Source organism: Lactuca sativa, chromosome 7, assembly GCF_002870075.4.
Source record: "Lactuca sativa cultivar Salinas chromosome 7, Lsat_Salinas_v11, whole genome shotgun sequence".
Taxonomy (NCBI): domain Eukaryota; kingdom Viridiplantae; phylum Streptophyta; class Magnoliopsida; order Asterales; family Asteraceae; genus Lactuca; species Lactuca sativa.
This window is the reverse complement of record NC_056629.2, coordinates 68834712-68857566: the sequence shown is the minus strand read 5'-3', so window position 1 is coordinate 68857566 and position 22855 is coordinate 68834712. Positions and strand designations below refer to the sequence as shown.

Below are 22855 nucleotides of genomic sequence, written 5' to 3'. Positions count from 1 at the left end.
GCATTAGGCATAAATTTTTCCCGTGCCTCGGGTACTAGTTGTTTGAACGTTGACCTACATCCCTATGATGTAGTCCTGGAAATCAAGGTAAGAGTATGAGTATCGGAAAAAGGCCATAAGATGCGAGTCGTTCCTACTAAGTTACTTTTATACATGGAAAGGTTTCACTCTCCGTCTTGGAGAGAATTGAGAACGGTTTGGAACGAAATCGTGGAAAGGGAAACTCACAAGGGCAGATGGCTAAAATTTTCTCAATAGAGATGTGGGGATCCGCGCTAATCGCGTATCTGGCAACGGGAAACGACGATTTACCTAACACATAGCGTGAGTAGTGTAACCACTAATTCACTAAACTGCATCATTTTTCAGGGTGAATTATCGTGGCGAATACGAGGAAAGGCAATTCCCGGGTTCTATGTACTAGCTCCCTCGGTCTGCCTCGTATCTTTGGCTGGAATCGGCGTTGGCTTCCTTCGGGTAGTTTCCTAGGGTTCTCTTCTTGTATGGACATATCGAATTTCTACTCCGCCTTCCTTCTGATTCCAACTATGGGTGTCATCACTTCATGATGGATGACTAGGAATCTCCGAAGTTTAGGCGAATCTCTCACCACTGTCCCTAAGAGAATATGGGCACTTGGTGTATTCAATAGTCCTGACCCGGTTCATTCACTTCCGAACAGGAAATCTTCTCAATGAATCTCCTCGGGGTCGAAATCAACTCTTCTGTCAAGCACTGAAGTGGATAGGGTTTTTCTACAGGGTTCGCGCGAGAATGGAAATTTCTAAAGAATCCTAAGGGATTATTAACATTTCGCTGTATGATCCATATCGAGTCCTGCTACGATTACACAGGGTATACAAATCCTATATAGCTTAGATCCGATAGGCCTTCGAATATGTGATACTACTCTAGGACCACATCCCAACGAGGAAAAGGAAACAGAGCGAAACCACACCTTCTTAGCCTATGGGGTCTTTATTATATAAGATCTTGGAAGTACACCCTCTGTAGTTGTAGGTATATCGATAAGGGTCTTTTTAATTATTCACGCAAGGTTGTTTATAGATTCTAAAATACCCCCATGGTATTTTAATTCTTGATTGAGTCTTATCTTCTGATTATGATTCTGGGATTAGTGTGGATCTTTTAGCGTTCTAAAATACTCCTATAGTATTTTAACTTTATGTTGAGCTCTAGAATTCCTATTTGGTAAGTTTCAGATCTGCTGCACACCACTATCACTCCCGAGCACACGTTCATCGCATCTCGGATAAATGTAGTTGATCAGGTCACATTTTATCCCAGCTTACGATTACATAACTGCCCAGGTTTGACTGTAGTGCTCAACATCCGAAGACTTTTATTATTGTTCTTCTTGTGATACTTTTGTTCGAGCGCTTAGATTCTGGATGTTATTATACTTTGGTAAAATATGGTTATATTTTAAAGTATAATTCTTGGTCAGAGTGTTTTATCCCATTGTATTTATAGGCTGTATATCTTTTATGAATTGATATACTTAGCTCACTATAAACAATGCTCTGATACCAATCTGTCACACCCCAAAACCGGAACGGCGGAAACGTTCTGGGTGGATGACGTCATATCAAGTATCACAACACATGCATATAGTAATCAAAGTACAACAAAACATTGCATTAATAGTAATAATTTTACATGGTTACATTACATAGTATCAAAGTAATACAAGCAACATATATGAAGTGCAGCAAGGTACTTAGGCGATCTTCATCAGCAGCTCCGGGGATGTACCTGTCTAATTGCTTACCTGAGATTACAAGTTATTTGAAAAGCGAGTATCAGCATTTTTTTTTACAAATGCTGGTGAGTTCATAAGCATTTAGTGTCATTTAGTCAAATAACTTTAATAAGTAGTAGTTTAAGTGCTTTCAGTGCTTCAGTGTCCTTTCCAGAAAATCCTATATTTTCTTTAAATAAAGCAGCCTTCTACCAAGACTGTTTCAGTGCATTGTGGTAAGAGGTAGTTTTCCCTTATTTGACATTGTTATCAAAATACTGAATTTGATTATTTAAGAAAGCAGGAGACATCAGGGAATAACATATGCCTCAGCAGTGAGGACTGCTGACTAAGGCAAAGAATCATAGACTCCAGGAGGGTATCGAACTGACGACACGCCTGGTTTAGTCTAACAAAGGGGAGACATAGACCCCAGAAGGCACCAAACGAAAGGTACAACTGGTAAGGTCTAAAACAGTAAATATAGGCCGAAGACGATACCAAATGAAAGGTATCTCTCACAAGGTCAGAACAAAGACTACGGACCCCAGACAGTATCAATTGAAAGATACAGCTAGCAAGGTCGAAACAGAGATTATAGACCCCAGACAGTATCAAATGAAAGATACAGCTAGCAAGGTCAAAACAGAGACTATAGACCCCAGACAGTATCAAATGAAAGATACAGCTAGCAAGGTCGAACAGAGACTATAGACCCCAGACAGTATCAAATGAAAGATACAGCTAGCAAGGTTGAAACAGAGTGACTCTGAAAAGTGACATCAGCATACAGTGTAAATTGCTGACGAAAATACCGTTACCTTAAAGCCATGAATTATAAGGCAACCCAGGATACTCGTAACCATACTGACTAGAGTTCCAGATGCCCTACAAGCATCTATATAATATGACATTTGTCACCCCTTGGCTTGGTGGGCCGTGGACTGTAGCTAGCAGTCAGGGTGCGGGGTTGTCAATCCCGTATAGGCCTATACACACAATGTCCGCTCTCCCTACAGGAGACTCTGGTTACCAATCTAGACGACGGAGAAGGCCGTGTCCCGAAGATGCATCCCAAATAGAGAATAGTGTGTTTCTTGAGAGGAGTGGGTTTCTCATACAAGTGATATACTAGAGGTAGAGACTTCCAAACAGTGGGTAATGTGTTTCTAAGGTAAGTGTAGAATAGATGAAGAGACTCTTAATTGACTTGACTAGAGAATTCCCTATATGTCCATACCCATATACATAGTATTTAACTAATGGACCAAACGACCTTCGGACGGCTACCCGATCCCACCAGACCACATCTCAACGAAGAAAAGGAAATAGGGCCGATGAGCCTTCCTAAGTCTTTCATTCATTACTTATATATACCTATATAAGTACGGACATACATCTAACTATGACTAAGTGGGTATCAAGTGAAAGTGATTCTCGTGAAGTAGGAGTGTCTAACAAGTGAAGTAAGAGCGGTCGCAAGTGAAGTATAAGTGTCAAATAAGTATAAGCGCATCGTGAAGTGGAGATGACAATAGGTGAAGTAAGAACGTATCAAGTATAAGTGAAGTAAAGTCGATCTCAAGTATAAGCGAAGTAGAATCGTATCACTAAGTAAGAGGGTAAATAAGTATAAGCGTTATCAGGTATAAGTGACTTCAGGTATAAGCAAAAGCATTACAGAGTAGGAGTATAAAATAGGTATAAGCGAAGCAGCGGTATCTAACAATTAAAAGTATTCATGAAAACCCTTGAAGACTTTATTACTCCGGAAAATCGCATTTGTATTCTTTGATAAAATAAGTGTGAAAACCTTTAGAAATCTTTGAGAATCTTTTATAAATCAGTTGAAAATGAATCTTTGATAAGCTATGAAAGTAACAACTTGAACACTTTAAAAACCCTTTTTGAAAGCCATTTATAGTGCCCTACTCGGTAAAACAGTGTACAGTGGTAAAATCTTGTGCATGCGGGTTATCAATCACATGTGATTGATATGATAAATGGCATGTTTAACTTGTAATCCCCCCTATGAAAACATTTAAAAGCATTAAAAAGGTTCATTCAGGGGTATGAACTCACCTGGTATAAGTAGGTCCGACGGTAGTGCCGTTTAGGCGTTCGGGGTCACGCAAGGACTTGAACACACACAAGGACCTATTTTAACATATGATAACATATGTTCACATACAATTAGCATATAATATACTAATAAAACAATTATACACACTCAAAGGAGTGGAAAACACTTTTGGTTGAGTGTTTGGGGTCCCGGGTAGCGTTTAAGGGTGCTAAGGGTCTCCTATCAGTTGTGGGACTTTGCTATGCTCAAGTATCAAGGGTGTAAAGGGGTTTAAAGCATCAATATGGACCAAACAAGGAGTTTACGGCCCAACCTAAGGGAGTTTACGGCCGTAAACTCCCAAGGTCATGTTCTTGGGGTTTTGATGCTTCTAGCTTGTTCCTTGATTTATTCTAAGCACTTTTCATCAAAGGCATAATTGGATTTGAGGTTCCTAAGGGCCTTATAATGGAGTTTACGGCCTAAGAACAACTCCTAAAGGAGTTTACGGCCGTAAACTCTAAATCATTGAGTTTGGTGATGTTTCAAGCCCCTAATACCTTTCTAGTGATTTCTAATGAAGTGTGATGCTATTTTGGAGGATTAAAACCAACATTTTAGGGGGTTTTAGGGGAGTTTACGGCCTAGAAAATGCTTGGGCCGTAAACTCCAAGAAATGTCTCATTTTTCTTGTGTTTAAGCCTTTATTTCCATTCTAACATTTTATGGTAAATGTCTAAGGCCATTAGGGGGGCAAAATCACACTTTTGGGCATGATTTTAGGGAGTTTACGGCCTTGACTATTCATGGGCCGTAAACTCCTTTCTTTAACTCATTTTGGAGTGTTCTAGTGTCCTAAACTCAAAGGAATAAGTCCCTAAATTATGTCACAAGCCCTAGGATGAGTTTGGTGCACATTTGGGACCATAACTTGTGGAGTTTACGGCCTAAGCATGTGCTTGGGCCGTAAACTCTTCTTTGAGTCCTAAATCCATGCATTTTAGTGTTTAAACACTCCTAGGCTATATCCCCTAATAGTTTCTAAGCTCATGGTCAAGTTTAAAGGCATTTTTAACACCTTTTTAGGGGTTTACGGCCCTAGAATGTTCCTGGGCCGTAAACTCCTTATCTTATGCCTTCTTGGATGATTTTTGGGCTATAAACATAAATCAATACGCTTAGAATAAGTTAGGGTAAGCGGACTTACAATTTGGAAGCGTTTGGTTGCGAATTCGGGGCAAAAACGGGTCTAGAGAGAGAGTATAGAGAGAGAGTGTAAAAAGTCTCCCATTTGACTCCACTCACCCTTATATAGGTTTCACAGTCGGGGCTCAGTGGAATTTTACCCGATACTGCCGTTAAACGGGGCTTTTGGTCGCACCCGATTTAGTGGTCGTAATAATAAAACTTGACATTTCCTCAATAAATGGAAATGTGTGTCTTGAGTTTTTATTCCCTTTTATCACGACTTAACGGCATGTTAAAGGTAACCAAATGGAATGTTTATTAAATTGATGCCCTCTAATTAACAGAACTTTTATACAGTGGAATATTCCGTTAACGGTAACGGGGAAATGTAACGGGACAACTTGGGTTGTCACAAAAACTTTCCTTGATTTTATCGATTTCATTAGGTTTACACTTCATTACATCTTTGGTTTCATTAGTTTTGCTACAAAAATACCAATTTGTGCAATCCTTCCTCGTGACTCTTAATCTCAATATATTGATTCACCTGGGCAACAATTACACTTTCCTAGTGGGGAAAAATATGAGGAATCTATCCATTGTTAAGTCAATATTTATGAAGGTCTTACAGAAACAATAGGAAAATAAATATATTTCCTAAAATAAGCTAGTGCTCGTGTTTATATATTTCCTAAGTATAACAGACAATCGTCTTACAATCATCAAATTTAAGTCTAGAAATCCTACAAATTCCTATTTCTCTTAAACTAATTCTCTGATACCAACTGTGACATCCCAAATTTCACGACAATAAAAGGCCGATTTGTTTATACTTATTTAAAAATTAGATTTTCCTTTTTTGAAGAATAATATTGCGGAATTTGTTCCCAGAAAAAATGTTAATGGTATTATCAAATCATTTTCGAAGAAATGTATTTCATTTATATTAAAACATTTAGATGTCATCGTCTATACATAAACGTAAGCATAACGAAATCTTACAAATCTTATAGTAATTAAACTAGCGGGTTAAAACTCCTTGAATCTCTTAGCAGACTGTATCTGATACAATAAACTGATTGGGTCAGGTTGCGAAACCTGGTGAGTACATTGATAGGTTTTGAGCATAATAACATCCTATGTGTTCATGCAACCCTAATTGCCTTGGATTTAAATTTTTCACTAATTGAACATGCAAAAGAAATTCCAAAGAAACAACCCTAGATCTAGCATATACAATTAAAAATTAACATATGAAAAGGGTTAAGAACATTATCATGCTTGTTATATTGCAATAATAAGAATTCCTAGATTGATCTTGACCATTGAAAGCTTTAGTGCCCCAAATTTTGCACCTCTAATGGCTCACAAACACTTGTAGCAAGAGGATGAGAAGGAGAAAGGAGGAAACACTAAGAACTTTGGCTAGGGTTCTTTAAGGAAGCAGTTGGCCGATAATCACATGTGAAGGGGTCATTATATAGCTGAGGCTGCTAGGGTTTTCAGGTGGAAACCCTAATCTCTTGCTTAGGCCCTAATAAGTCCATGGGACTCCACTTCTAGAAGCCTTGAACGAATTCTATAGGCCCTCCCTATAGAATTTCATCCACCCCATTCCAATGGAGTCCAGCAGCCCAGTTTTTCAACTATCAATGATTTGCAAAACAATCCCCATTCTTTTTATCACTTCCGTTGATCCTAAAATTAATTGCAAATTAATTTCTGATAAAATACTAATTATAATATGATTTCTAATTAATATATTATTCTCATAATATATTAATAAATCATTTATTACAATGAATGATGAGTAATCAATATGGCTCAAAATGTTTGGGGCCATATAGGATTAGTATTATTATTGTGTTTCACTTTGCATGTTTTGACTTCCCAAATAACTAGATTATTCAAACCATCCACAGTTGATCATACTTTGGATGTAGGTATTGAGGCAAGACTGACATGAATGGGTCTGTAGTTTTTCTAGGACAAAGTGACTACAGTGTTCATGAGTGCTCCTGGAATAAGATTTGAGTATTGGATTCAACCCACGCTCATCTGAATCACTTCATGTATTTTATCACGAGTGATTGTGAGACGATAATATCTTATATTATTGAAACAGAGACATGTGAGTTGTAGTTGCAAGGCGGTTGCACATTGACATATGTAAACGCACCAGTAACATGAATGTTATAAAACATATCGTTGTGTGTAATTTGATGAGTAAGTACAAGCAAGCATTTGGGTCGAAGTTTATCCGTTCCTTTTACCCCATGTGGATAAAAGCGATATATGTGGGCCCCTTGATGATTTAGTGATGACACCAGGTCTGGACTGATTTGATTTGTTTAATTAGTCAGTCGTCATAAATCAGAAATCAGGAAACAACAGATGGACAGAGAGAATGATTATAATCCATGTCTTAGTCCACATGATATCTAGAATGGAGGAATATATTATCCCTTATCTAACGGACGTGTTATTGACTAGGTCAGAGTTCGACAACGGTTTTTAAGAGCTACGATTGCTAGTCGGGTTGGAGTCATGCTTGCAATAATAGTTATTAGACTTATCCAAATGGGAGGCTGTTGGATTAGATGTCTGAGCCCATAACTATTATTGGTATGTACTTGACCCGAGAGTAGCATGGTCCATTTAGGTTGCATGGCACCGGAATAATCTGAAGGATGGATAATTGAGAAGAGGTTATTTATGGTTTATTAATATATTATAAGTTCTAATATATTAATATGAAATCATATTATTTAATTAGTATTGATCAAGAATTAATTTGGAATTAATTTTGTGATCAATAGAGACCAATTAAATATAAGGGGTTGATTTGGTAAATCATTCATTCTTATAAAGTGGGCTTATGATCCATAGTTCTTCATGTTGGGCTAAAGCCATGTGGTAACCCATGGATACTCCATGGAGGTTTTAACCCATGGAGCATGAGGGATATGGAAAGTTATTAGGGTTTACATGGTGTAACCATAGTTTGCCACACTATATAAGAACCCCTCTGGCTCATGAAATTGGCACTTAAGTGGTACTAAGGAGTGACTTAAGTGGAATACTAGAGGGCTAGCCGATTTGTGTGTGCAAGGAATCTCTTCTCAAGTTATCCTTTGTTCTAGGTGTGTTGTATTTCCATTTGAGGCATTCATACTATTGGTGCTAAGCTCTTGAAAGTCCAAGAAACAAGCCACAAAGAAAAGGTATGTTATCTAACATGTTTTATTACCTAAGTATCATAGTTTTGTATGCTAGTTAGGGTAATACCTTGAAAAGTTCAACTTTGCATGTATAATAGAGAAAACATAGATTCAAGGTATTTAGGGTTGCATATACACCTTAGGAGTGTTAGAATGCTCAAAGCCCAAGAATATGTATGTATTAGAACTTAATTGCTAATTGAGTGTCAACTGATATTGGTAACTCCGAGAAGTGGACAGGGTAGCAGCTAAGGATTTCATTTGGGAAGCGTTTGCATTCGAGGTTAGTCTCCTCACCATACCCATGGGTCGAAGGTACCATGGCCGGCCCATTTAGTTAGTTGTAGTGTTTATTATGGATTCACCACTGATATATCTGGTATGCATGTATATGAGAATATGCTAGTACTTATTGACTAGATATGTGGAGACCTCGGGGGGAGCTCGTAGCAGTTGAACATAAGGCCATGTGGGGGAGACCATGGCACTCCTAGGTAAAGAGCATGTGGGGAGCCCATAACAAGTAGTTAAGACCATGTGGGGGAGCCAATAGCACATAGGAGCAATACCCTGGAGGGAGTCCACGACATCCATATATGTTATGTATGAGTTATATAGTATGATAGATATTTCTGTGATATATAATATGCTAGTTAAACTTATATTTTTTGCATGGAAGACCCCGGGGGGAGTCTATGGAAGTTGGATATAAGACTATGTGGGGGAGCCCATGACAAGTAGTAAAGACAATGGGGGAGCCCATGGGATGTAGGTATAAGACCCTGGGAGGAGGCCACGACATCCTTATATGCTTATATGCATTGTTTCTGTGATTTGTGGTATACTAGTTGTTTATGTGATGTGTGATATGTTAGTTATCTTTGTGATACTTGCATGGAAGACCCCAACACCCCCCCCCCCCGGGGGGGAGCCCATGACAATTGGATATTAGACCATAGGGGTAGCCCATGGCATTCCAGGTAAGGACCAGGGGGAGCCCATGGAATATAGGTATAAGACCCTAGAGGGAGTCCACGACATCCTTATATGTTTGTATGCATGACTTATGTGGTTTATGTAGCTGATATAACTAATATGATTTATGTGATTATGCGAATTGTGCAGGGTATGTTCTGGGGAGCTCACTAAGCTTCGTGCTTACAGTTTTGTTTATGGTTTCAGGTATCATTAGTTTGGAAAGGGTGGGCCCAGCATGATCGTAACGCATACACCCGTGTTTCTGCAATATGTGATTTTGGGATGAACTCTGATAAATGTTTTAATTAGCAATGTTTTTGGAATGCTTGAATTCGAATGATATCTGTGTTTTAACTATAAACAAAATGAAATTTTTACCCCTGATTTTTGGGTCGTTACAAATAAATAAATATCAAATTTATTAATGGACTTACCTTCTTTTTTCAAAATTTCTAAATTAAAGCTTATTAGTTTATTTTGTTTATTTATTTAAATTTAAAAGATAAAAAATTATTCTAATAAATGAATGTTTTTTTTGCCACATGTTACAATCTCTTTCAAATTACCAAATGTCATATTGTGGTTATTTTGAATTAAATTTTCTTTTCCACATGTCATTTTATAGGTTTTTATATTTTAATAAATTCCACATAATACTTTAATATAATAATTACAATAAACGTAGTAATAAATTGATATTAATTTTATTAATGGAATTACCTTCTAACTTCAAAATTTCCAAATGAAAGTCTATTAGTTTATTTTGTTTATTTATTTAAATTTAAAAGATAAAAAATCAATTTTAATAATTCATATTTTTCTTGTTTTCTTATAAATCGAAAGTTTTTAAATATTTAGACTTTTATATTTAATTTCTTTTAATTAATTCATGTAATATATGGGTCTTACACCTATTATATAATATATTTAGATATTTAGGTAACAATATATTGTATATAACTATAAGAAAAAGGTGGTGTAGTTTGCGACATTAAAATTAAAATTAAAATTGGAAACAAGATTTTTTTTAAGGATTTTCCGAAAGTAAGAAGTATTTTGTTAATCTGTGTATTAGACATAAATTGTTCTTCTAATTTTTCTAAATCTGATTCATCACAATCACTATAGTTTTCATTTACTACTTGTAATTTCTCTATTTTCATATTTTTAAACTTTTCAGTAAGTATATCTAAAAAGTCCAACATAAAATAGTTGAATATAATAAAACTAAAGAAAATAGTCAAATATGTAGTATATTAAAATAAAAAAAACAAAAAAAAAAATAGTTATAAATGTGATTGTTTTAACAATTTATCAAGTTTGAAAAATAATGCAAAAATAATAATAATAATAATAATAATAATAATAATAATAATAATAATAATAATAATAATAAATCTTAAAATTAAGTACCAGCCAAAATAAAAAGTAAATCAGTCACGCTTATGGTTTTAATGCTTATATTTAAGGAAAAATGACACATTAGCCCTACGTTGTTTTACACATTTACCCATTGAGTCCCTTAAATATTTTCCGTGTTTTATGAGGAAATAAACTTTGTTGTGACCTGTCTTTATAGTCCCTCTAACCTATATTAGCCAGTTTGATGTTCCACGTATTCATTTCCTCATTTAAAAGTCAAAACACCATTTGTTCTTGTCTCAAAATCCATTAAAAAATAAAAAATCGGAGACACACCCTCAAAATCAAGCCCTCCCTAGAACAACAGTTCGGCGTTGATTTCATCATCTGTGAAGAGTCGATTATCCAAATACGTATGAACATCATAACCAGTCTTCAAATTATCTAAATACACAACTTTCCTTACAGCCCATACTGAAATAATCATGGCAATGATCATTGTCATCCTCTGTGCAATCCTACTCTGCACCCTAACCAAAACATGGGTCATAAAAGCCAACAACATGCCAATAATGGTGTAAAGAAACCCGATAGCAAAACCCTCAGCACCCAACTGCATTCCAGATCCCTGGTAGAAGAAGACGAGCTTACTTGGATCAGTTCTATCGGATGTGAACATCGGCATTTTGCGAATTATGTTGTGCGTACTTCCCGAAACGCTAAAGAAGTAAATGAACACAGAACCGGATAGCCAAACCCTCTAATTATCATGTAGAAGTGTTTCACAGCCTAATAGTCTTTTGAACAGGAATGGCAAGGATATCAGGAATGCAGCGATTAAGAACCCTATTTGAGTTTTTGAGAGAATTGGAGGACGGTGGATTTGACCCATTTTGAGTTTAGTTCTCGATTCGATAAATTACCCATGGATTCGGCTAAATGGGAGAAATCACCGGTGTCCATGGAGATCGAGTCGGTTTTTAAAGTGGTCGCATCTGGTGGAAGGAGGCGGATGTGTGGCAAAGCGTTAACACCGTATTGGGCGAACGATGATTGCGATTCGCCGAATTCGATGTCGCAGAAGAAGAGCTTGGAAAGTGCTGATGATGAATTCTCATTGTTAACACGACCATCAAGAAATGGATCCGATGAACGGATCCTGTGTTGTTAAAGCATTCGAGAACCCAGAGAACTAGGAAACAGATGTAAACGATGAATAAAAGTAAGTAAAAGGATGGGAGACTTCTAGCTCGACATTGATTTCATCATCTGTGAAGAGCCGATGAAGTATCCAAAGATAAAATAGTCAAAATTGATTTCCTAAATAGTCAAAATTAGCTTCCAAATTGATTCCCATTCACTGTAAATGGCCCGATTCAAAGTCAAAGGAGGAAATTTTTAAAGGAAGAAGTTAAAAGTCAATTTCTTTGTTGAGGTGGCCAAGAAGTTACCGGCTTACCCCTTCATTTCTTCAAAAGGGACCAATTTGATCCGACAAAAATAAGTTTACTCCCTCATAAAGCACGAACAATAATTAAGGGACTCAATGGGTAAATGTGCAAAACATCATTGGGCTAATGTGTCATTTTCCCTAATTTTAACCAAGCTTTCTCTTCAAGATGATCTCCCTATAAAATAATATATTTTCACTATAGTAGAAACTAGTTTGTAAATATAAGAGTCAGTTTTAGTTAATTATACATTATTTATAAACGATGCCAAACAGATTAAATCATGAAAATTAATTAAAAAACAAACCAAATTAATAGAAAAATAGCCATCTACATCCTCATAATAAAGAAAATATTTCCTTTCAGTTGTTAAATGCTCAAATAATAAAATTTTATATATTTTGCAAATTCCCTAACGTCGCATCCATCGACATACAACTTGAATTTCGATCATGTCAATTAATGCTCGTTCACTTGTTGAATTCACCTCGATTGTTTATATAAAAACACATTACAGTTTTAATATACAAGTTCTTTTATACTATATATTTTAGCATACCAATTACTTAAAATTACAATATTTACGTGTCAACCTTATTTATTTCGGCCTCCACAAATGTAGTTTTCAAAAGAATTGGTTTTATTATTCAGAAAAGCTAGCGGCATAGCTTGTTGCCCGTTTGCCTTCAATCGATATGTATTGAAAGAAAGACGTAATTTCTTTTAAAAAAAAATATATGCACACTTTTTTGGAAAAAAAAAAAAGACAACAAACACGACTTATCACTATTGATTCAATGATCGGATAGGACATGAGACATGGTTAGCGATAATTAGTTATTTGGTACAAACAGACTCATAAAACAAAAGTTTGAAGATAGTTTGATGGTGAAATGGTAGACATACAAGACTCAAATATCGGGTTAAAGAGAATTTCTAGATATTTTCTATGTCGATATCTAAAACTGTTTTATGTTTTTGTGATCTAAAAAGATAAGACTTAAAAAACTTTTGTGTGGGTTAGATGAATTTGGAGATCCTTTTCAATTCATTCATGGCTAAGGTGTACCTAACACCACCACATACACATTTACAAGTTTTCTTTGATCTTTTGTTTGACTTGGATCCACTATAAACTACCAATTTCTCTCACACCCATATTCTAACACCATCAAAATTCACAAATTCGAACCCTCCATGTTTTGTTTCAAAAAACACAAAAAGAAGATGCCTAGATCCTCTCCCCACCACCCTCCTCCGCCAGTGGTTCACGTCGTTCACCACCCACCACCAGTCGTTCACCACCCACCTCCACCAGTGGTTCATCACCCTCCTCCACATGTGGTTCACCACCCTCCACCACCACATGGCCATGGCCATGGCCACCACCACTGAAAGTATGCAAGGGGCGATTGCTATGTAGTTTTTATGTATTCATAGCATGTAGTCGATAAGTCGACGTATTATTGGATTATCTTTCTCTTTCTCTTTTTCTTTTGTTTTCTATTTTTAGGTTAAAAAGAATGTGGGTTGTGGATCTGCCTATTGCTATTATGACGATGTGTAATTTCTTTATTTAACGTTGGCTCTAATTTTGTTTTAAATATATTTTTTTTTTATCTTTTGAAGGGGATAATATAATAATTCGATATAGGTTCTAATTTGTACATCAGATTTTCATCTTTATAATAATAACTAGGTGATAGTCGTAAGATATGCAGTTGATTGTATTTATTTCTCTATGAAAAGGTTAAACATACGGCACGGTTTGATGATTTTTCCAAAAATTAAACATACGTCCTAAAATTTTGGATTAACAATAGATCAAGACATATTAGTGACAAATAATGACATATTAGCGATGGATTTATGATAGAGTAGCGACCGTTAGACGGAACCACGCCAGATTAAAATTCGGGCAACCTAATACACGAGCCAGATTAAACATACAGCCGGTTTGATGATTTTTCCGTAAATAATAAACATACGTCCTAAAATTTTTGATTAACAATAGATCAGGACATATTAGTGACAAATAATGACATATTAGCGATGGATTTATGACAGAGTAGCGACGGTTGGACGGAACCACGCCAGATTAAAATTCGGGCAACCTAATGACACGAGCCGTGTACGGTCGTACACCCCGCCATGCTAGGGTCGACCATGAATATGATTAGATTTAAGAAATTAATAAACATATTTATCCGAACATTATTACATGAACCAAACACAAATATCTATGAGCACAATCTAAGTAACCTATTTTTTGAAATGTACTAAGCACCATCAATCTAGGCAAGATGACCAATATATTTACGAATCTTGAAGTATTTCCTTTAAGACAACGTTAATCGTTGTGTTTGGTAAGTTTCATTCTTCATCCATGGTTATCATCTTTAAACACTCTTTGTTTGTTACTCTAGACAAAACGACATGCATATAGTTTTCCGTGATTGAATATGTATCTTTGCAAGAATAACCCAACTCTAAAAAGTGATAGACATTGGTTTTCTTGATGGTCACTACAAAACATAACATATAGTTTTCTTGATGGTCACTACAAAACATAACATCAATATGATTTTTTTGCATCTAAATTTGAATGACATATGTTTGTTAGATAAAGTTAAAACTGGATTCTGGGTATAAACGTCTGAGCTCTAATATTATTTCCAGAAATGATTTACGCTTCAATCACATGCATGTCTGGTTAGGTTGATTACACGTTCTATTACAAATCCCTAGATGAAACACTCATTATAGTAGCTAGGAGAATTAGTAAAATAAGAAAATGTTTTTAAAGTTGAAATGCGGAAAATTGATCCCAAACGTAACATAGTTTTTAAATAGAATTTAATAGTTTTAGGGTTTCAATTATCATATTAAAAAAAGTTCAAACGAACCATGCATACATGGCATTCAAAATACCCCAATAGTAAGCTAGAAGTCTTCGACCTTTTATGTGCGAGTACATATCAAAATATGGGGGCCTAGTGAGTAATATCAAAATGTGCTACTGAATAAAACTAGTTACAACAATACACAATTCATAAATTTGATTCTAAAAATCATTTGATTTTTTTTTTTTTTAAATTTCATTGCTTAATTACCGTTTCCAAAAAAATTTCAATGAAGAGTTAGCATAATTTCAAAAACAAATTAAATATCATCCTACATTTTTTTTTTTCGTATTTATCCTCTTACCATATAAAAATGGTGAAAATAGATTAAATGATTATTAATTTCATTAAATGTGACACATGTCAACATTTAATATGGTATGAAGATAACTATAAATAAAATTTAGGAGGATATTTAATTTTTAAATATTCTCCTAAATTTTATTTCTACTTATCCAGTTACCATATAAAAATAGTAACAAGTGGATTAAATGATTATTAATTTTCCGTAAATGTGTAATTAAATGTAACATATGTCAACATTTAATATGATATGAATAATGTGTTGGTGATTTGATCACTAATATGATATGAAAAACGTCGATTCTTTTGAAACACAGAAAATTGGAAAACACTTTCGACTTCATCTTCTCTCAAAATTGATTCTGTTTTTTGTGCCTAAGATCAGAATTGTAACTTCAGGAATTATCCTAGTTTGGATTTCGTGATACCCAAGGCAATTAGGGTCGAAATATCAAACAAGGAAAGTGTTCTACACGATTCCTGTTTGTGATCCAGATTTCCCATAACCCAATTTCGAAATTCCCTAACAATCTTGTTTGATATTTTCGTTTTTTCTGAAAAAAAAATGGCTGGCAATTCATTGAAAGACATGAATACTTCGTTTGGCAAATTGGAGAAATTTCAGGGCCAAGATTTCAGACGTTGGCAAAAGAAGATGCACTTCTGGTTGACTACTTTGAAAGTTGTCTATGTTCTCTCTACTCCAATGTAACACCCAAAGTTTTGAAGACCAAGAAAGGAAAGAAAACTGTAAGTTTAGGGGTTGACTCGGCGAGTCCAAGGAGGGACTCGGCGAGTCCGAGCGGGATCTGGGTCGAGGTTTAAGTGACCAACTCGGCGAGTCGGCCAAGTGGACTCGGCGAGTCTGGTCTGTGCGAGGAAAACCCTAAATTCGGGACTTGGAGCCTATTTAAGCGCCTCATTCTCTCTTCTAGGGTTCCTTTACTGCCTCTTTCACCCAGAACATTAAACCCTAGCCGCCATATCCTCTATTTGAGCCATTTGTTGCCTTGGAAGGTGCATTAAAGCTTGGAGAAGGAAGAAGGAACTTGGAGGAGCAAGAAGGGACTATAGATCTGGGATTGTGAGTTCATTCTGAGCATTTGGTGGCAATAAACTAGTTCCTGGACCCCTTTTGCACCTAGATCTATGTGTGGTTGTTGGGGCTTTTTAGCCATAGTGTTATTATTTTGAGTTAGAAGCCAGATATGAAGTTGTTACTTCAGATCTAAGCATATTATGGTCTTGAGAAGCATAAAGTAGCAGCCCTTGAGTTGATTATGGAGCCTCCTTGCCTTAAACCCTAGTTTATGGTGTATTTAGCATAGATCTCCTTCTCTACACGTAAAGTTTGCAACTTTACGTGAGGAATAGGCTTGGGGAGGGTAGATCTACTGTTTGGAGCCCATGCATGACTCAAAAGTCCTCTGCATGTATGTAGATCTGAATGAACTCGGCGAGTCCTTTGAGTAGACTCGGCGAGTAGCATGAAGGTTAGGAGGAACTCGACGAGTGGGATGAACAGCTCGTCGAGTCGGATGAAGTTGGGCAGGAACTCGGCGAGTTGGAAGAACAACTCGGCGAGCCTGTTGAAGGTTGTCCTGGACTCGGCGAGTCTGTTCTTGGACTCGGTGAGTCTGTTCTTGGACTCGGCGAGTCAGGTCGTGAAACCCCAAACCCTTCGAGTTGAGACTCGAATCAGTGAGTCGAATGGAGACTCGATGAGTTGGACAGGTCAGGACTCGGTAATCGGTAGACTCGGCGAGTCGAGTCGCGAATAAAAATAGGGTGACTCGGCGAGTAGGGTTGACCTGGAAGGTTGACTTTGACCAGGACTTTGACTTTGACCAGAGTTGACTTGGTTATCTTTCGGGGGTCAGTTAGACTCAGTGTTGTATTGATATTGGTAGTTCGGGGAGCGAGTGGAGCTGAAGTTCAGAGAGTTGCCGTGCAACAGCTAGTGGGTTCATCAGCCAGTTCAACCAGTGCAGGTGAGTTTCCCTTTGTATGAATGGGTCTACGGCCACAATGTCGGCCCATATAGCTATGAGTAGAAGACCCGGGGGTTAGCCCTAGGCACAGTATGCTAGTATGATATTCGGGACGAGGTCCCATGATAGAGGGCGGGTGCCCAAGGAATGGTTTATGTGATAGTTTATACTTGTTGTCTGTGTGATACTTGTATGTGCCTAGTAGGGAGGTGAGTGTGGGCGAGGTCCTGTATCTCACTAATAGCAGAGTGTGGATGGTGTTCCACATCTCAGTAGCAGCAGAGCAGGGGCGAGGCCCAAGTTAGGGAAGGAGTGAAGGTGGGCTGGGCCCGTACCTCACTATCAGCAGGAGTATGGACGGGGTACCATGACTCATCAGTAGCAGGACAAGGGCGGGGCCCAGAGATAGGCGAGGCCTTAGGACAAGATCCATTAGTATGTGTTTAGCTTATGTGGTGTGATGTGATATGTTTATGTGCTATTATATGTTAGTTGTAACGCCTGTGTTTCCGGGATTGCCATTTTTAGCAATGTAATAGTCTAGGTTAACCTTTGTAACCCGTTTTGAAATAATAAGATTGTATTATTTGAGTATTATGTGTTTTGTGCTTAATTGCTTAATTATGTGGTTTGATTAATTAAGAATAAAAATAAGCGTCAAAATTTAAGTGTAAAATAAACTTGATATCTTTGGTTAATGTTGTAGTAGTTGAAACGAGGTTTGCGAATATATATAGAACGCCCAAATCTGACTTCGTATGAGGAAGTTATGATTTATCGAAGTTTCGGCTTAGCGGTGTGCAGCCCGAAATACTCGATTTGAGATCGAGCGGTTTTTAGCCGAAGCAATCTAAACAAGGATCGAAGGTCTCGTTGTTGGTATTGAAGTGATAAAAAGTTAAGCGAGAACGGACGTCAAACGAAGAAGTTATGAATTTATAACGAAGTTTTTCTGTCCCGACCTATTAAAAATAAATAATAAAAATAAAGTTAAATATAGCCGACGGAGTCTAAACGAAAGTTGTAGAGCGTAGTCTCACCTTCGCGTGGATATAAAGAACATCGAAAACGGAGTTCGTATGAAGAAGATATGAATTTCCGAAGTTTATTAAATATTTTGTATTTAAATTTAATCTTTAATTCAGATGATTATCCGAAGGAGTTACCGATCTGATTCGAAGTACGCCCCACGTACAGCGAAGCATGACGCACCTCGCACTCGAGTTCTTCGGATGACGAACGCCATGACGTTTCGGAGCAGTACGCCCCGCGTACTCCGAGGCTCCAGCCTCTTATAAATAGGATGCGAGGGCAGCCGAGTTCTTTTGCTATTTTCTCTCTTCTCTCTCCCGTTTTTTATCGATTTGCGTGCCAGAAATACCCCGAAGCCCCGGTAATATTCTCGAGCCCTGAGGCAAGTCCCGAGATCCCGAAGATCCCGAGAAGTGCGGTTCCCGAGCCGAAGCTCTGCCCGCAAGAAGTTCGATTTTTGTGAAGATCTTCCAGATCTGCTGAGGATTACTACTACTGCAAGTCGTAGTGCTGTCTGATCATCTTCTGATCAAGTGAGTGTATACTAACTTTCATAAACACGATAATAATACAAGTATGGTTTGAGTGTATTAAGTATATTGTTGTTTATATGTGTGAATGTGTATTCACTTTCTTCTATCCCATAGATATGATTTATTCTCTATGAAATACGTGTTATGTGTGTGTGTGTGCCTCATCTGTTATGTGGAATATGTATTGATTAAAGCATGTTATACAGGTTTTTAAACTATGTATAAAAATGTATATTTTTATCTACTAATATGTTGGGTAGAACATGGGTAGATAGTTGGTGTGTAATAAACAGATGAGAGGCCTCGTTGTTGTTTGATTTAGTCATCTAGCGGAGTTTAGATGACGACCATGGACTTTTCTAGATAGTCTTGTGGAAACATTAGCAGGTTCGCCACCTGTAGGTGTTAATGAACTTGGGTGTTCATTCGCTGTACTCCATCCCCCTCATGGTTGCCTTATTTGACTTATATTGCTGAGGAACCCCCGAAGCATGTGTTGTCGCCCCGATGAAATATTCTTAGACTAGGTCCCTTATGTAAGTTGTCTTAGGAACATAAAGTGAGAATAAAGGGAATGGGTAATTGGGTTATTATTGGTTGGTGGAAATTAAATATAATTATTTATTGTGGGTTGAAAACCTTATATGCTCACCAGGCTCCCAAGCCTGACCCACTCAGTTTTATTTGTATTACAGGAAGTGGCGCTAGGGCATAAGATGGATGAACCATCAAGTTGTTTTGTTTACAAGTCTGTATATGTATATATTTGTTGAATGACTTATAATGATATCGTTTATGCTTATTGGTCTGTATTGGAACATGACACCCCGAGTTTTGATTATATAATGAAAATACATTTCTTTTATGAAATGCTTTGGTAAACATTGTTTTATCATGTTTTGTTTTTGGGAACAAATTCCGCAACTCTTTCAAATCAAAAGGATTTACTCTGAAATTATTTTAAAAGCATAAATGAAAATCGGTCTTTTCTGGCTGAGATTTTGGGGATGTCACATTAGTGGGAGAGGCCCTATGACAGGCGAGGCCTAAGTGAAACATATATGTATCCGAGCGGGGCTCGAAGCCAGGCGGGGCCTGGAGCGGCGGGGCCGTTGTAGCGGGCGAGGCCCGACGTCGGGGCGAGGCCCGGGATAGCGGGCGTGGCCCAGTATGTGCAGTATGTGGTTATGCATGGTATGTGGTAGGGTGGGGAACTCACTAAGCTTCGTGCTTACGGTTTTCAGTTTTGGTTTCAAGTACTTCCGATAGCGGAGGGAAGAGCTCGGGGTGATCGCATGGCACACACTATAGTTTAGATAGCCTGGGAATGTTTACTCTGATAACGAACATGTATTTTGGAAACTAATACTCTGTTTATGTTTTGAAATGATGAATTTGCTTAAAGTAATATTTTATTAAAAGAATTTTTAGTCTTGAATTTTGGGACGTTACATCCAAAACCAGAAGAGGTTGAAGATGCAAGTCTGGAACAAATCAGAAGGAGAAGCAAATGGGAGAATGATAACTACATCTGCCTTGGTCACCTTCTTAATGGTATGTGTGATTCCCTCTTTGACACTCATCAAAACATTGAAACTTCAAGTGAATTGTGGAACACACTTGAAGCAAAATATATTGCAGAAGATGCTTCAAGTAAAAAGTTTATTGTTTCCGATTTCAACAATTATAAAATGGTTGACTCTCATTTTGTAATGGAACAATATAATGAAATCCTACGAATTTATGGTCAATTCAAACAACACAACATGTCCATGGATGAATCCTTTGCTGTTTCAAGTGTGATTGATAAACTTCCACCCTCATGGAAAGATTTCAAACACCATCTGAAACATAGAAAGGAAGAGATAAGTTTGATTCAACTTGGGAGTCATTTGAAAATCGAAGAAGGACTTCGTGATCAAAAGAATGACAAAGGAACTGGAAAGGGAAAATATGATTTTGGATAACCCCAAGTTCATATGGCTGAATGTGATAAAGAAGACAATTCTAATCACAAGAGCAAGGGTAAAAAACATAAATATGAGGGTCACAACAAGAAGTCCAACAAAAAATACAAGGATTCCAACGATTCCAAGGAACTTGTATGTTGGAGATGCCATCTAAAAGGGCATATGAAACGTGACTGTCGGGTGAAACTTGGAAATAAAGGTGCAAGTGGTAGTGGAAAAGATGGTGCTGGTGGTGGCAGTGGATCTCATGATCAATCTGCAACCAAAGGTCAAATTACTATTGATCTTGTAAGTTCAGTATTCAATGTTATGCTACTAACTCCAGAAGTTACTTTTGTACAGGGGGTTGATACAGATTCATGGTGGCTTGATACATGTTCTACACATCACATGTGTAATGATGAATGGTGGTTCACGAAGTTGAACATAGTAAATAAAGGTTCTGTCTTACACATAGCGGATGAAGGATCAAAGCCAATTTTAGGATCTGGCGTTGTTAGTATTACGTTTACTTCTGGAAAAACAATTAATTTGTTTGATGTATTGTATGTTTCAAAGGTTCGAAAGAACCATGTGTCTAGTGGTTTGTTGAATTGTATGGGTTATAAACAAGTGATCGAGTCGAACAAGTATGTGTTGTCTAAATGTGGAATATTTGTGGGATTTGGTTATTATTGTGATCGTGATTTTAAGTTAAATGTTATAAGTTGTTTTGCATCACATGTCAAATCTACTTGTATGACTTTTGCATCTAATCTTGATAATTCTATGTTATGGCATAATAGATTAGGACATGTTCATATTAAAAGAATGGTTGAAATGTCAAAATCCGGATTGATTCCAGCTTTTGACATTAATTCTGAAAAATGCAAAACTTGTATGTTAACTAAAATCACGAAACAACCGTTTCCAAATGTTAATAGAAAATCAAAAGTGTTGGAATTGATTCATAGTGATATATGTGATTTCCATGCTACACCTTCTTTGGGAAATAAAGAGTACATTGTTACCTTTATTGATGATTCAAGTCGGTTTTGTTATGTATACTCGTTACATTCCAAAAATGAAGCTTTGGAAAAGTTTAAAGTATATAAAACCGAAGTCGAATTACAGTTGAGTATTTCTATAAAATGTCTTCGGATAGATAGGGGTGGAGAGTACATGGATTCTGAATACTTTCAATCGGTTGGAATTATTCATGAAACCACAGCTCCTTACAATCCACAGCAAAATGGTGTTGCTGAACGGAAAAATCAAGTTTTAAAAGAAATGGTAAATTCGATGCTTTCTTTTTCGGGTTTAAGTGAAGGCTTTTGGGGTGAAGCTATGCTCACAGCCAATTATGTGCTAAACCGGGTTCCTAATAAACGGAACAAAGTTACTCCTTATGAACTTTGGCACAAGAAAACACCAAATTTGAATTATTTTCGAATTTGGGGATGTCGAGCAGTTATGAAATTACCTGAACCTAAAAAGAAAAATTTAGGTGAAAGAGGAATTGATTGCATATTTATTAGATATGCAGAACATTCCAAAGCTTATAGGTTTTATGTTATAAAACCTAATGAGGCATATTCCGTTCATACCATTATAGAGTCGCGGGATGCGATTTTTGATGAGTTGCGGTATTCTTCAATTCAAAGACCAAAAGATCTGATTCCAAGCTCAAGTCAGGTGCCTAAATAAGATGGTAAGGAAGTAGTTTCAATTCCAGAAACACAGCAACTTCGTAAAAGCAAACGAGGTCGAGTCACGAAAAAATTTGGCGATGAATTTCAACTATTTTTAGTTGAAGGTTCGAGGGATAAAGTAAAGAAACAATATTCATATTCCTCTCATCTTGAGACTGATCCAAAGACTTTTAAGGAAGCTATGGAGTCTCGAGATGTTGCATTTTGGAAAGAAGCGGTTGATGAAGAGATGTCATCCATTATGGAGAATAATGTTTGGGTGTTATTTGATTTACCTCCTGGTTCTAAACTTTTAGGATGTAGATGGATTTTCAAGAAGAAAATGAAGGTAGATGGAACCATTGATAAATTCAAGGCTCGTCTGGTCATACAAGGTTTTAGACAAAAAGCCGGTATTGATTATTTTGA

At 36.9% G+C, this 22855-nt stretch overlaps 1 pseudogene; it reads right to left on the bottom strand.

Moving 5' to 3' along the window:
* Positions 1 to 10928: 10928 nt before the first annotated feature.
* LOC111879780 (probable dolichyl-diphosphooligosaccharide--protein glycosyltransferase subunit 3B) lies at positions 10929 to 12040 on the bottom strand (annotated as a pseudogene).
* Positions 12041 to 22855: the final 10815 nt, after the last annotated feature.